General features: G+C 34.0%; 1 protein-coding gene across 1 annotated transcript in view; it reads left to right on the forward strand.

Annotated features, from left to right (window-relative positions):
- CenG1A (Centaurin gamma 1A) overlaps positions 1–15602 on the forward strand; it is a 288986-nt gene that overhangs the window by 123690 nt on the left and 149694 nt on the right. The gene's annotated exons all lie outside the window — the stretch shown is intronic.

Consider the following 15602-nt stretch of genomic DNA (forward strand, 5'->3'; position numbering starts at 1 on the left):
CAGTGACCAGTTTTACCACTAGCAAAATTTCATTAAAAAGCACCTACTAAAATCAGTTATAAGGTCTAGTCATATTGTCATTTCTCCAGCTTGCATTTGATTGTACATCACGCATAACGTATCTTAAACCTAGAAACCGTTAGCATGAAGAAGTCCTAATACAGCCGCTAATACATAGACAATGTAAACAATTAATTAACTGTAGCCGAGGTACTTACCTAAGGTACACATAATAATTACACGCCTCCGTCATAGAGGTACATTAGCGGCATATTTGCGAGGGACCATTTGAAATAGCGGCAGAACTATTATGAGGTTTACCAGAGGTCTCGTAGAGTTATTATGTTTCTCATATTGTTTGAGTATGAGACATGTTGGATGTGAAATGTTAGTTAGAAAGTGGAGATTGATTAGTTGCGCTAGCAAAGATTTTTTCATTTCAGATGTAGTTGTTGTCACAGTATAATATGAGTTACAATGATAGGCGTTGCAAATATGTATAAAGTAGTTTCTGTATAATTTTAAATTGAGTACATTTTTTAAGTATTGACGTAGTAATTAACCATGAGACATTTTTGAGAACTTTTTCAATGTCTACACAGGGACTTATTTTAGAAATTACTTAAACAATTTTCATGTTCTTTTTGTGAAAGGTAGAATTTCTTACGGTAGCCTGCTTTCATCTGCAAAATATGTATAACCTATAAAATTTACCATTATAAAAATGTAACTGAGCTGAATCAGGAAGGACGAGAAATGAATCTTATGAAAGCTTCTGTTATAAGGGAGTATATCCCAAAGGGTTTTCCAAAATCAAAACATCACTTCTCTTAACAGTGACCTCAACGTTTTGGGTTAAGATTAATGTTGCAGGAACATTAACAGGATATTAGCTTTCGCTCTTCCGTCAGTCAATTTACAGGATTGTAGGGTGACCATGATTTTCTTATAATTTGATGGAGATTTTTTTTTATAAATTAGGATCGCATACGAGCTTGCAGTCCAGTTGGTGTAAAATGATTCCAATGTATAATAGACACCCGTAAACATCATTAAATTCAAATAGAATTAACATATAACGTAACTAAAACTTATCACAAAAACGTTTGCTGCTACCAGCTGTAGATGGTTTAAATTGGTAGAACCTACAGAATAAATGTTAAACATCCTGTGTACTGATTTTAATTTTCAATCTAGACTAGGTTAATATTAATAAAGTCCCTCTGTCCCTTCTAAAGTGTTAACAATATTCGAAATTGAATTTGCTGGTTTTTACCCGACTGCCAAGGAAGGGTTATGTTTTTCGCGCGTATCTTGTATGTTTGTCTTTCTTTATTTGATCCGATCTAACAAACGGCTGGATGAATTTGTATTGTGAATTGTGTGTAATTGTGAATGACCCGAGTGTCCTTAGATAGGTGTTAGAAAAAAAAATCAAAATGGCGGATTTTTGGCGCGAAATACGAACACATTTAAAAAAAAATGTTAACCGAACTTATCGAGTAGGGTATCAAATGAAAGTAAATTAAACGGAGATTATAAAAACATATTTGTATATATATAAAATAGCAAGGTGACTGACTGACTGACAAACTAAATGACTTTTTCATTTTTCAGAAATCAACGTACAGCCTAAACTAAGGACCTTATAGTTCTGAAATTTTGCACATAAGTTCTCTATATAGCGTGAATAAGTACTAAGAAAGACCTTTTGGAAATTCTACCCTTAAGAGGGGAAAATAGGGGAAAACAGTTTTTTTGAAATCCTTTAATTTTGAAGCAACTACTATGTATTTTGCCTTATAGATAGGAATAAGGACGTACTTATTTATCCCCATCCGAAAAATCAACCCCGTAGAGGGTAAAATAAGGGTTAAAAGTTCATTTGAACATCCGTCAATTTTGAAGCACACTATGAAAATTTGTATCAGGCTTGTTGGATAAAAATAATGAAATTCTACCTCTGACGAGGTAAAATAATGACCAAACCTTTGAATTACTGAAGTTTTATATTTTATAGACCGAAAATGGTGGATCTTTTCACGAAATAGTAACACGTTTTCAAAAAGTTAACCAAACCTATCGAGTAGGATGTCACAATAAAGGAAATTAAGAGGAGAATACACATACATTATATAATATATCTTTTATCACCGTATCACTAAATGGGAGAGTTGCTGTGCCAGAGATCAACGCAAAGGGAAACCGCTGAACTTAAGCGTGTTAGAATTTTACACATAGGTCCTTTATATAGCGTAAAGGAGCACTACAAGGATAAAATAGGATAATATTGTTTGAAGATCTTTTGTTTTTGAAGCAGACACCTACTATGAAACTTAGTATTTGGCTTTCTGGATAAAAATAATGAAATGCCTATTTCACTGCTTTTGGAAATTCTACTTCAGCCTTTTTGGGGCAGTCGGGTTTTTGATTTTTTTTAATTAATTACTTGTTAATATTATAAAAAAATTGCAACTACACGACGTATGTAACGTATTCACAAGAAAGCATTTTACGCTTTATAGCTAACGCTTTCTACACACATAGCCCCCACTTAGATTGATCCTGTGTCATTAAACCGAAATTAAAATTCATCATTTTTTTAAAAAAATATCCGACATTTCCCAAAATCATATCCACCCTACACGGAAACTCCTCTTCAATAGGGAGTAACCGGTCGGTCGTTCATCACCGCTCATACGAGGTGGACGCAATATTTTATCTCATCGCGTGAGTAACTGATCAATCAATCCATTAGGAACCAATCACTATGGGTACACGGCGTGATGTTGAAACTCAATCAATGTTCTTAAATCATTATGAACCGAACTAATTAGAGTTAGATGTGGTCGGGAATTGTTTGAAAATTAGTACTTACAATTAATCAGGTTATCTTAATTTCATATAAAATTTATATCAGGATACTCTATTGCATAATATATTAGTGATATATTTTGCAGTGGTAGTTATGTGGTCGTATAATATTTGATATCAATCTACACGGATGTTGTAAGAGGTAACTTAGGTAAAGACAGTAAAATCTTTGAGTTTTGTGATGAGAAACAGAACAGAATAGAGATAGAAAATAATATAAGAAGCGAAAAGCATACTTAGAGAACACGAAAAAGTACCAGAGGACAATAATAAATATTTGATTGAGCTTGACTGGTTTAATTTTTAAGAAATCGATAGTATGTAATTTTTCTTAATTTTCAAATTACTTAACCATTAATCTTAACAAATCTTACTTGAAATAAATCTTAATAATGTTCTTGTTCTTATTCGCAATAAGTTTTTGACGGCAAAATTAATCACTTCACTAGAAACTAATTGTTCTGGTAACGGCTACAGAAAGAATTGTACTAAATTTTAGATTCGATGTTTAGATGTAAATTGTACGTATAAATAGTTGTATATTCTATTCTTCATGAATTCATAGCAACTTAATTGAAGATTTATGCACCTTACAAGAATGTACAGAGACAAATGTGAACTGAATACCTACAAAAAGTCTAATATGCATGTCGCAGTCAACTAGGTTAATTCGCCATTAAATTAACAGTCTAGCCTCTTTGCCTAAAAGTGGCGCGTGACTAGCTAGGCTTGTTAACATTAAATTCTTATGTTGCTTTTTCATATTTATATTCATATATTAGCAACAAAAGTACCTGCATTCCAGTGGAACAGTCCTTTGTATCCTTGTATGTAGTTTCAGTTTTCAGATATGATATTCCATGTTAACCTTTTTTTTTCGTCCAACCTCATTATATTTTTAATTTGTCTCACCTAGCTGAGAGTGTACTGCAGAGCTTAAGAAAAATGTAAGAGAAAATAATAAAATCGTGAAAGGTCTTATATTCTTTGTCTTTTGTGGCCAAAGAAAGGTGTTGCAGATTATTGTGACGTTGTAAAGCCGTTGGAAATAGTTTTCTTAGTTTTTATACGAATGTACGGGAAATAGTAAGACTAAGTAGACTTGTAATTATTGTGTTTACCCTTTGTCCGGTATTCTTTATTAATTACGATCTATATGGTACATTAGTCTTTAACACTGTATCGAGAGACACGCGACTGGTTTCAGGTTCGATCCCCGCCAAGACTGGCATATACGTAATAGATTTAGTATAGAAAATATTTTCAATTTCACCATTTGGGTGCCATGAAAACAAAAATCAGTGCTGTACAAATTCCCTTTCAATGTTTCAGGTACATATTTCGATCTGACAGATTTATGTAGCAAAGTTTCAATTTGGACGGCCAGTGTGCGTTGTTTGAATTCCGATTGAATTTGTATCAGGCGACTGATGCATCATGAAAACTTTTTTCGTTGGTTCAAAGATGTATTTACAATTTCCTGTTTTGAAATGTACTTGTTATGGAAATACAAATGCAAACTTTTTATGACTATGTTTGTTTGTTTCTTTGACATATGTTTTTTTTTTAATTTAATTCTGTTTTAAATTTATGTCCTAAACTAGCTTACTAGTCTTCAGGGATCTTATCTGGGATTGATTACAGATATCCAGGGGCGGCAGTAGCCACTTACCATCGGGTGGACTGCTGGTTGCATGGCATGCTGATTTGCTACTTCTATATTATAAAAATAAAACTAAAACAGCAGCTATTTTTCGCTAATGTCACTGTTGTATATCTGTGAGAGACAATTATATTATATTAATACACACGTAAGTAAATACAAACAAAATGAAGTGTTGGTGTAACGCAATGCCGGCATGCAGCGGCACGCCTCAGTACTCAGCGCTCCGATACGCGTCCCTTTAATATTCATGTTGGGATTGTTTGCTTTTTTAGCACTGCGACCCGATCGACTGGAGGTATTCGTTTTAAAATCTCAGTCAAATTATTTACTATGTTATACGTATGATGAATTTTGGTGAAAATATTTGTAATTTTTATCCAAGTGTGGAGTGTACCATGTTTTTCGAGTGCGCGCATGTATCTCACTCTTTCGTTCTTCTTACAACCAAACGGTTAGATAGACGGATTTTAACAAAGTTATGAGATTCATCGAGATTGTGGGAGAGACAGTCCATATTTTTGAGTAGTTCGGTTATTCTCTTTATAATAATTCCCTAGTATCCACTAACCTGCATAAAACCACTACTATTGTAATAGAAACTGCTATTTTAATTCACAAATTTATAGCAATTAGTAAGAAATACATACCTACTACATTTCCTTGCGTAACACCACCCCATGGCCCCGTGGTAAGAACGTCTGTTATACAAAACTTACATTAAAGAATCTCGTACGCTATTGTGTCTTCATCCTGTAACTCCAACTCAAATTGGCCAATTAGGTATTATGAGAACAGGAATTATATTGTATTCTATTCATTCATAGGTTCTTGAACCTTGTCAGTCATCTTATATGAATATGAAAATGTTTAGATCACAGTCTACCACAGTAATGAGAAGCAAGGAAATATGTTTTAACTTAGTTTTCAGGGAACTTCATGCAAGACTAATCCTATCTGGGGTTGATTACAGGTCTTCTTTTTTATTTGTAGCCGCTTGCTCTTAACAAATTGCAAATGCTCTTTAACTAATTTTATAAAAAATAAAAAATCAATGGGTTGCACTCAGGGAGTGCCGGCAGAAGTGAAAACTTGAATATGTACGTTGTGCAACGCAATAACGTTGTGATTTTTTTATTATTTTTGAATGGTGAGGGAATAATTTTGCACGAATTGCTTTAATTATCAGTATTTAAGTACTATTTATGTGGTAAAATACAATACTAAGTTATTGCGCTATCGTACACAACATAACAGTCTTACGAATTTTCGATCAGGTCACGTGTCCTGACGCGAGTTTAACGTTTTTTTACCCATCACAAAAAGTGAACAACGCCGGTAAAGAAGTTTTCACTTCAAAAGTTGCCTACTATTCATACCCGAATCTCCGAAATGGGAAAGCGAAGAATACTACTGGGCTATACCCACTTAACAGTGATTGATAAACCGTCCAAATAAGAGAGTACATTCGATGAAAAGATTGTAACTATTGGTTAGTTAATCGCAAGCCCTCCGGTTTATTGCCGATGCGTTCCTTCCCGAGACTATTAAGGGCTTATCGCACAAATAGGGACGGATGGCAGTTCACCATTAGATACGTTAATAGTAAGGGGTGGCCGAATTGTGTGTACCTTTGAGCTATCGATCTCAGTGAATGTTACGTTGCATATTTTTCGCATAGGAGATTGAAAGTATATTCTGCTGCAGCTGTTTTTAACTTTGAAGACAGTATGTCAGGACAGGCAGATTCTATAATTATAATAAAAAATATTTACAAATATCTCATTATGTGACATGTAATTTGCAGATCAACCGTTGTATCTATGACTGTATGTATTTTCCACACCACTTTGTATTGCATTATTCAGAGGCAAGTCAGATTAATGCAAGTGAAAATTTGTTAAGTAACCGGAGTCTGTTTTACTTTGTCTGTCTCCATTATTTGTATTGTATTGACATATTATGTCAGATTTATCCAAATACTTATCAGATGTCTATTGTGTTACTACACCCACGTTACCAACACTACGTTCATTCTCCCCGTTGTAAATTGCATTGCGTTTGCATTCTTTTTACCTGTCTGTCCTGATCCACTCAGGGTGCGAGACTGGTGTGATGTGACGGATCCTTTACTGTCGAATGCAGACGGATGTGGCGGTGCCTTTATGCTCAATCTTTTTTACAGAGTTCAAGTAGGAAAACTTGCACGGTGCTTTCGCAGGATGTAAAAAGATAGACGTACCTTACTATACAAGTAGCCTTTAGTAATAATATGGAAAAAAAATCATTTCATTTCATTTCATTTCATTTCATTTATGTGTACTAGTTTTCAAGTTTACCAATAAACTTTTAATACCAAAATATTTACCAGTTTCAGGACCGATTCTCATTGCACAGACAAGCAAACTAATGGACGAAGATATGTAATTTATATTTTGGTCTCAGTCAGAAGCACATGTTAAAATGAAAAAAAAAAAATACAAAAAAATAACTTCTTTCAAAATAAATTTGCAAACAATAATATTACCTTAGCAGATGATCTACCCGAAGCCGAAAAACTTAGCTAACGCGTCTACGAAACTTAATTTAATTTCTATTTCCACATGATTTTCCAGGAAATAGATCAGCAAAGAAATAATTGGACATGCTACAATTTGGCCTTTCCATCGTTTTTTTTTTCTTATTCCCAAGCATACCTCAATATTCCAACTTACCGTGCGTTGAACAAATTGCATTGCGTCTGCCTCATGGATGAGAAGCGTGATGTGATGGATTTACACGTGTAGTGCTGGCTTGCTTTTGACTTCTTTTTACGGATAAAAGTCAATCGGGGTTGCGAAGGTAATGTTTTTCTAGCGTATGTAAGTATTAATGTATTAATCTTTGGTACGTCCTGCAGGCTATTTTATAATATAGGAGTAACAGACGAGCACGCAGTTCACCTGATGGTAAGTGGCTTCTGCCGCCCATGGACATATGTAATCAACCCTAGATAAGATTAGATTCCTACCTTCGTACCAGACTCAAACCAAGAATTTATGTTCATGGTTAAATGAATTAATCTAAATGAATCCTTATGTGGGGTTTGGACTTAAAACGAGCAATTTATTTAACTATACGATATTGTTTTATTTCTCAGAAAAAATATACTTAGGTACAATAAGCCATATAGCTTCCATGTTCCATTTGAAGTTTATTGTGAGTTCTATATTTATTGGCTTCTGTTATCAAGTTGATGCGGCGGCTTCCTAGAAACTTAATTCAATCAAACTTCGCGGGTTGTTTGGAAACTTAGACGGTCGTAGAAAAACCTAGATCAAAGGGAAAGGATATAAGGGTAACATGTACGAGTATAAGGAACTAGGTATCAATTATACTGGGAGAGAGAATTGAAATGTTTACATTAATCAAGTTGTTTTGATTAATTTAACAACAATTAATAAACTTTACGTTCATTTGTGACTAAATAATTTACTAATTACAATTGTAATTATTAATATTATTCTTAATAATGGTCAGATCAAACATTACAATTCAATAGGTGTTTAATTTAAAAAGCAATGTAATATTATTTTCGCTTTTAAGATAAATTTACGAACAATAAAATTGATCTCTAAACATTTATTCACTTTTCCTCATGGCTTATAAAAGCGGCCATTTGCGAACAGACTCCCATGAAAATGTCCAATCCATAACCAATCGCGGCGGCCGCTACAAGAAATATGGAGCGCTCGTTTAGACAAATCGAGATCTTTCAGATCTGCTCCAATGATTGCCGGTGACTTATTGTATGACTCGCGTGCTACACACGGCTATCAAGACTAAAGGTAAAGATGCAAAATAGTCAACAAATGTGTTGAGGATGTTGACGATTGCTTCAGTGTTGGGTAAGGGTCTCCTCTCAGAGTGAAGTTTAGGCCATAGTCCGTTACCCTGGCTGAGTGTATTGTGGTAGACTTAATACACCCCTAAGAACACTTTTTTAAGAACTCTCAAACGTGCATGTTTCCTTACGAAGTTTTCTTTCACCGTTTGACTGAGACATAATTCATTTTTAACACGCTTTTATTAGCTTGGGTTGTACGTTTGTATGTATGTATGTACGTAACAGTAACGGAATCTTTGAGCCCGATTTCTATCCACTTTGAACGTTCAGTTTAATTCAAAATTTTGAAGAATTATCAAAAACCGATGACAATACACGATTTTAATAATTTTGTACCATAGTCCTTATCAATATCCTCAGGATTAACGATTTTCGAGGCGAGAGAAAGCGCCTTATGGAGCGTTCAGGCAAAGTTACTAGATTGATTTTTTGCTTTGGAAAATAATAATGTTATTTCCCTATAACTCAAATGTACTGAAACATGTCTATAATGCCATCTTGTAGAGTGATTTTTAGGATTCCGTACTCAAAGGATAAAACGAAACCCTCCGCTGTCTGTTCGTGAGTCACGTCAAGTCGTGGAGCACTCCACGCTTTTTTGATGCTCCACTGTGCTCCACTTATCAATTTTCGAAAAGCACCCCACACTTTTTCCACAATTATACAATTTACTGTTCCTTAATTGATTCCTAGATTGAAAATTATTTTCTACTTTTTAGTTGATTTTATCATAAAAGCGTGTTTTTTAGTTTTTTGAACTATATTTATTAATACACATCATTTTCAATAATCGGAGGTGTGTGTCTGGAACTTGATCTTAGTAACTCTAGATCGAGAGACCAAACTTCTAACCAAGTAAGTATTGGTTATAGAAAACCAAGTTATAGAAAAGGATATTTAAAGTAAGGAAAACACGAATAAGAGCATACGCCCTTAAGCCGAACATTACAGTATGCGTTGTATGAAAACTGTATTGAGACCTAAGAGTCAAATTAGACAATTGTGATATTTGTGATTCAGCATTCAGTAGCATTCTGTGTAGTTATATAAAGTAATACGTGCTTTACTTTGCTTGACGCCAATCCATTATAAAAACTACTCTACCGCATCCTCAAACGATATCATAGTAATGTAATGCTTGAGTGTGATAAGCAAGTTTGTTCAAATGTCAAATATGCTTTTCTCTATTTAAAAAAAATTAGGTCACTTTTCACAAAAAAAAATAACTTTACGTGATATTCAAATTTGAGCTGTGTGTAGTATCCAGTTGGTGTGAAAACCTTTTATTTCTGATTTTTTATTACTGAGGGCGAAGGGAATTTATTGATTATTCACCATTGCAGCAGGATGGAAGATTATTCTAAGATGAGGCAAAGCTTTCATTTAGTGAAGAGACATAATAAGTAACTATCACACCACGTATGTACGTGTGCGTTAACATATAAAAACACTCACACTATAACTGATCGTTTTATTTGCCGAGTAAGTACAATTTATAATTTTTTCTACGTTTCTTATCTTTTTTTGTATCTTTTATTTTTCTTTTTTTTCTTTCCATAATTTTTGATTGCCTGTATCATCCATACAATAGATAACACTTACCTGTCAACAATTACAACAACAACATGTAATTTCGTTGTAGTTTGTTTATCTTGAACCTCGCACCTGCCCTCAAGAATCTGTTCGTCGGTATTAATCATCCGCCAACCCCCTTCACTCCTCGTTATGATTAATTGTTTCAGCGGCGAAAATTGGCCGTGAAGCACTCAGATTTAGTGCCGTAGTACGGTGCGCTAACGGTAAACGAATTTGCCGCTTTGCCACTCAGAGACGCGATTTGCAGGTTGCTTTGGCTTATTGATAAAAAGGTACTGTAAATCGAAATTGGTTTAACTTTGTACCTCCTAGAGCGTTGAATCTAAGCTTTATAGGAATTAGACTTTGTCGTGAGACATTATTTTTGTAGCTCATTATTTTTTATATCAATAAATAATAAAAAGCAGACGTAATTTTGAAAAATATTTTGTTAGATTAATTTTGGAGTTACAGTACACAGAGTGAAAATTATAGATCAAATAAAGGTAAAAATAAATTTTAGAATATTTTTTTGCAAAAGCAAAATGATTAACTTTTCTTTTGAAATATCAAGAACTTTCTCATTATTGTAGTAGTAATTTACGTCAAGTTTGTAAAACTATAAAATACTAATTTGAAACTGTCTTTATATTATTGAATAACTGCTTCTTTTCACCATACATAACATGTAAGCTTTGCAGCATTAACTTTTCTTTTGAAATATCAAGAACTTTCTCATTATTGTAGTAGTAATTTACGTCAAGTTTGTAAAACTATAAAATACTAATTTGAAACTGTCTTTATATTATTAAATAACTGCTTCTTTTCACCATACATAACATGTAAGCTTTGCAGCAATCCTCAAAGTTACATACTTTACATAAAGTTACGCACGTAGCTTCGTAGCGCCCTCGTAGCGGTCTCGTAGCGCCCAAAGCGGCCAACTCTACGTAATAGGATTATTGTACGGAAGTCGACGATCTAAGCAGATTTGATGCCGAGCGCCAATTACCGTTTAACAATTCCCTTTCAATTTGTTAGGGGGTATGCAATTATCGTATCATGAATCATAATATTTCTCAATACATTGTACGTTAGCTTGTATTGGTATGACGGCTCTTATTGCTTTCTGATTTATGTGGTTTATTAAGTCCTTTGAATTTGTAAATTACGTTTGCATGGTTTGATTGTCGACATTTTGTTATATTTATGAAACCTTGTTTAACTGAAAGTAGATATAATAAAACTAAAATCCTAAAATTGCCGCATGTAAATTAAGAATTTAAGTAAAATGCTAATACCTACCTGAGGTTGCCAACAGGTGCATTGAGGAGTAAGTTGGAAAGCCTCAAAAAATTATGTCTCCCTTACAACAAAGAATACAGCAGCGCTTAATACTGCTATTATTATGTAGAAATAGGTATGGCGGTAGTGCCGCCGGAGTTGATCCACAGAGGGTTCTACCACATTCATATAAAATTGCGTGCGATTTATAAATGAGATCAATTCGTATATCCTAGCAATTGCTAGTAGTTCTACATCGCCTGTAATGGAATTGGTGTTCACAGTACGTGCAACGAGCATTACTACGCCGTTATAGAATTAACGCGAGTAATGGACTAATCCAAGCTCCATTAGTACTATCGAGTTGTGTAGGTCTGTTGTGAAACTGCTTCTAATGTAATTGAGCCTTATAACATTGATTTTGACTGTGCAGGTAGATATTATCTTCATGATTCTATCGAAGGCACGTGTTACTTCTCTGTATTTATATATTGTATAATGTGGTGTTGCTGTGTTCTGACTTTAAGTATTTTTGTGCGTGTGTGTGTTTTAAGAAATTAAGGTAGAAAATGTGTGATTGGAAATGGTTACTGTCGCCATAATATTTCTGCTACCCTTAATTGGCTACTGATACTTCTCTACTCGGAAAGACTACGTTGAAACGTAATATCTTGGAAAATCATTTAACCTAGTATTAGGACTTATACAACTGTTTCTTTAGAACTTTTATTTTTTATTTGTTTCATTACCGCAGTAAATGAATAACTAATGATTTTGATGCTGCTGATTTCCTGATCGCTGAACTTTAAATATCCAATTTAACGTCAATGGTAGTCACGTTATTAAACACTACACAGTAGTTACTATGTCTGTGACTAAAAATATCTATAAACCCTTTTTCGGAGACCATTACTCGTACCTTTCCTGCTATCAGCATAAATAAGCGTAAAAGAGATGAATGTTGACTGTAGCTCTTTGGGGATAAGTCAGGGTTGGTTGTTTATTCTTAGACGTAGTTATACGTGACCTCCAGTGTAGGTCACGTAGTCTTTGAGGGTCCAAGACGCTGGTTGTTCATTTAAATTAAATTCAAATATAATATAATGATATGTTTGGCACTAATATGTGTGGCAAATGAACATGCAATTCACTTGATCTCTGCCGCCCACGGACATCTATAACCACTTTCTTATATAACTGGTTCTATCTAAAGTTTATTGCAGATTTGTTGTCATTCCTAATGACTATGATGATAATAAACGCTAAAAACACGTGTTCTACACTTGAAGCTCCACACTAGGATTCCCAGTATCGTGGCTGCCATGCCATGTGTACACACACAAAGACGAATACACACGCACCCAGACCCAGGACAGATATCTAAATTCATGACCTTATGTAAGCCTTATATGTATGTAAATAATAATTATTAATGGATTAGATCAAATCAAAGTTCGAATCAAAGTTCGATTATTATCCACGAAATCCCAGTACTACGACTACGGAGTTTATTTTTCTTAAAAGGAACAATTTTTTACCGAAAATTTAAAGGGTTGATCTATTTGCATCTAAAATTTCACACGTAAAATTAATGAATAGCAAGTGTTTTAGGAGTGTTCTATACCTTGTAACCTTCGTGAAAGGGGTAAAAAGGTGAATGTGGACTAACGACATTCCCTAGAGACACTCCAGGGCTCTACGTCGTTATTTATAGACTGAAACGACTGACCCACCTGGTTTCTCGGGTATATGAGAACTGACCTTGCTTAGAGTGGTAATTGTGAGACACACTCGTCTACATAATTATATTGTTCAGTTCAGTTTGTGTGGTGTTCTTCAGAAACTATTATCATTAAGTTTTTATTTTTTTCCTTATACTGTTAATATAACTGTTTATTTATAAAGTTTATTTATAAATATGTGTTATGCCTAATCTTTCGTTTTCTTGATTACAGGTAATATAAACAATAATGACGGTACATCTCATGGTGTTGAAATAATTGCGGTAAGTACATCATAATCGATCGATGTCAATTGAAAGTTGGCACTAAACTAATGCTTAAATAATGTACAAATGTAGATTTTTATTCTTACTGACATGCGTAATGTTGATAACTCTTTATTATATGACCTAAATCACCCTAAGTATACACCCGTGCCCAATAGTGGAGGAGTAATGGTTAGACGGCAAAGGTTAAGTTACTCTTTCGAATGGTCTATTTTATGAAATTGTTGTTTTTCACAAAAACACTTTTTCATCCTTTTAACGTGCGCCTCGGGCAGCTCAAACCAACGCTACAATTCCGTTGCTGACGTTCCTCTATTATAAAACATTAAATACAATAACAAAACAAACAACAAACAATTGTATATAAACAACCATTTCCATTAATTCCATTAAAACGAATAAACACAGGTACAAATATTGCGCTCTTATTAAACTGCTAGTTGGAATAAAAATATTACTATGCGGCAGACCTCGTTACTTATTCCGTTTGGACGATTTCTTTCTCCAATTGCTTTAGGGATCCGTGTAAATTATTGAATATTTTATGCAAAACGCTAAGGATATTTGTCGAGAATAATTCGCACTGAATTGATTTCGAATTGGAAAGCGGATCGATTATTGTTTTTGTGTCGTCGTAATGGAATTAATTGGTTATTGTTTGTAAAATATTGACGCTTTTAGGTATAGAATTGTTTGTGTATTTGTAAATGTAACTCACGATTGCGATTTTCCCTATTATGCGAGTCTCTATGGGGTAAAATTTACATGTCAATTACATTGCTGCTTAATAATATTGCTTATTCTTCTGTTGGTTTCGTATCTCGTCTCATATTTTTTTAGTCGTTTTCGGTTTGAATAAACTCTTATGCCAAGGTAATATTGTATTTTACAAATTGTGTTTTTGGATTCTTAGTCGGGCCACCTGGGTGTTAATAATTATGGGTATTACTATTTTTGATCATCGTATCTGAGGTAAATATTTTTTCAGAACCTTTCCAATGCTAATAAATAAGTCATTAAAAATCTCGAACACTTTCATAACACCGTATAAGCTTTAGTTTCGAGCAAACAATACTAAGTTTCGATACTAAGTTTTCTTTATATATAAACTTAATGTTTTCTTTATATATATACTCTATTTAATTAATTATACAGGACGTTTACATCATATTTACAATTATAATTGCTGAATACATTAATACAAAAAACTTAAAAAAATCTCAGCTGTCAATATTAGCCACCCTCTCAGATATAACCCGTTCATCTCGTGTAACAGTCTGTTCGTACAAAGGCATCCGCCTGCGGTGTAGACGAAGCTGAGGCAAACAGACAACACAAACGTTTACTTACAGTGAGTCAATAACCTGACTGACTGAACATGCCTGTTTGAGAACCAATTTTAAAGTGTAACTTGTTAGTTAATGCTAACTGAGAATTAGTTGTTAAAATTATATTACAGTGCTACTTTTAATTATTATGTGTCACCGTTTTTTTTAATTATTACTACGTGTGTATATTTTGAAGGTCGTAGAAGCTTTGTGATTCGGTGGCACCAGCGCCACACCTGTTTCTACCTAATAACATTCCAAAGTGTTCCAACTTAGTCCTCAGATGCAGCAACGGATCTGTAGCCGACATAAGATAAAACAGGAGGCCTGAATTATATTGCGATACACTTCCATCATAAAAAATGGTCTTAAACGATTATTTGAAATGCGCAGTTTGTATGTTTTTACTAATTTTAGAAAGTACCGAAACAATTCGGACACAGCCAAATACAATCAACGTAAAATTTTCTTGTGCCCCAGAATATTGAAGTATTCCGTGTAGGTGTAGAAAAACAGAAAATCTCTCCAGAAATGCGAAAGTTACAAATATATGTCTAGTAAATATACATGTTACTTCATGGCTTGCACCTGGGTCTATTGTTGTACTAGACTCGAACAGACTCCACGTAGCTCTTCGTGGAACAAATTTGAAACTAAAAGCGACTAATTTAACACTAAGTGAGCAGCCCCGAAAAGTTTTCCGATTGGATATTTATGGAGTCGACGGCACATATATGATATATTGTCAAGTGGGTCTCCCCGATAAGGGGTTTTCGAATATGCCATGAAGTTTAGAATTACTGGTGTTAGTGTTCAGTGAACATGATTGTACAACCTTTGTCGGTTTAAAGGATTTATATTGAAAGTTTTATAGAAAATTTCGGTTAAAATAATTATTTCAGATTGTTTTTATCGACCATTGCATGTAGCTTTATTATCTAGATGATGTATGAATTGATGAATTTTAAAGGTCTGACCTACTAA

This window comes from Epargyreus clarus, unplaced genomic scaffold, assembly GCF_041222505.1.
Source record: "Epargyreus clarus isolate Ecla_fem2 unplaced genomic scaffold, WU_Ecla_fem_2.2 ptg000019l, whole genome shotgun sequence".
Lineage (NCBI taxonomy): Eukaryota > Metazoa > Arthropoda > Insecta > Lepidoptera > Hesperiidae > Epargyreus > Epargyreus clarus.